Raw genomic sequence first — 1960 nt, forward strand, 5'->3', positions numbered from 1 at the left:
CCGCGGCTGGAGGCTGCTCCGGGCCGCCCTGCGCCACAGCAGCACCGTTTTGCTGTTGGAACGAACACCCCTCCCGTGCAGCATTTGCTTCTGCTGCCTGTAAGCCAGAGCAGGGCCGCTGCAGTAAGGACCCAAGCACCAAGCACCGCACTTTCAAACTCACACGCTTCCATTCTCCTCTCCTTTCTGAACCCTCAATTTATTTGCAAATAAAGTGTCTAATTTAATTATTTTCTAATTAATATATGTAATAAAATGTTTTCTGAACCCAGAGTAACACTTCCTACAGCACAGGTACTGCTAAGTCCTTTCAAAGTTCTACAAAAACATAACAGACCTCAGCGACATCCAGATTTTACATCTGAACACCTCACTTGGGTGAAAGGCATATAAAAAGCAAGGAGGCTGTTCCATTCTCTGCTAACTACACATCTACCATAGCTGACAAGGTCGAATACAAGCAGTTCCTTCTCATAACGTACTTTCTCAGTATGGTCACCATCAATTTTCCTATTGATCTGTGGAGAATATGCTGTCAGTCACTAAGCAAACAGAGCTGGTCTGAGCTATCAGGCTCTGATAACCCAGCAATTAGCGGTATTTGTGAAGCCCCTGCCCTCACTGCTGTGCGTTACCTATCCCTTACTACCTGTGCTGAGACAGTCAGCAGTGCCCAGTCCTCACAGAGGCTGTGCAGTAAACTCCAAACCATGATCAAAAGTGGGACAGTCGGACAGACAACATGAGGGGAAGATAAAGCTGACAGCCACAGGCACACAGGCTACGTAAACTGGAGACTTCATGTTTCCTCTTTCTCACAAAGAAGCAAACAGAACGCATGAATCAATTACCACCAACTACAGAGCCACTTGTCGTGGGATCCAGATGGAGAAGGCCCTTATAAAAGGACCACACCAATGTTCTTGTAGCAGCTGTGTTCAGCAAACCAAATTTGTAGGAAATATCCCCATTGCAGCACTGACACTGCGGTCTTCCTACCACCAGTGTTTGAGTCACTCAATGACAGTGGGAGTGGGAGATCAGACCTACCGACCAAACACAGTCTGGCACACAGGGCTCCAACGGGGCTGCAGACACTGCAGAAGGTCGCAGACTGCTGCTGTGCACAATTAGGTATGGTGCTTCAGTCCCCGACAGCCGCAGTGCCGAACTGTGGCACACTGCTGCTGTAACGGGCTCTGACAGAGGGTACCGTAATGCAGGTAGGCAGGAACTGCTTGCTTCTCTCAGATCTGTGTTCCCCTCCATCTGACGTGATGCTCGGCAGCATACAGCCCAGGAGGGCAAAAAGGCCTCTCTTAAGGTGGGACCATCTTGAGCACACACACATGAGCTGGAAGACAGCCCGTCCATCCAAAGATGCTGACAAGTGTTTGGACTACTTCACGTAATTCCAGCTGGCCTACCTAATCCTGTGGTAGTTAGTAGAGGGTAAAGATACCTCGATCTTTATGTACAAGACTCTTGAAACATAACAGAAGAGCACGAAGGTGCAAAAAATCCATTTTTTACCTCATGCAAACTGAAAGCTGCATGGAATTTATCACGAAAATTAACACCTGGCCATCTTCCTCAACAGAAGGGAAAAAACACCAAATTCTTCCCTGTATTTATGCTGTAATTTAATTTACAATAGACTTACACTGAAATGAACTTACGATGTGACAGGGACTGGGTGCGGGCAAAACCACAGGGAGAGGGAACAGCCTTTGGTGGTATTACAGCATACAAGGTGAAGATATAATGGAAAGATTTTGTGGATTTGTCTCTATGTATTGACATACTCTTATTGCAGAGATGTAACATACGGCAGACGTTAAATTCCACTGAAAAAAGAAGGCTGTAAATCTCTGATGTTTTAAAAACTGTGATTATTACTAATGTAGGAAAAAAAAAAGTATTCAGGGCAAGTCTAACTGTAAAGGTATTAATTTTGTCA

The sequence above is a fragment of the Meleagris gallopavo genome, chromosome 8 (assembly GCF_000146605.3).
Source record: "Meleagris gallopavo isolate NT-WF06-2002-E0010 breed Aviagen turkey brand Nicholas breeding stock chromosome 8, Turkey_5.1, whole genome shotgun sequence".
Classification (NCBI taxonomy): Eukaryota; Metazoa; Chordata; class Aves; order Galliformes; family Phasianidae; genus Meleagris; species Meleagris gallopavo.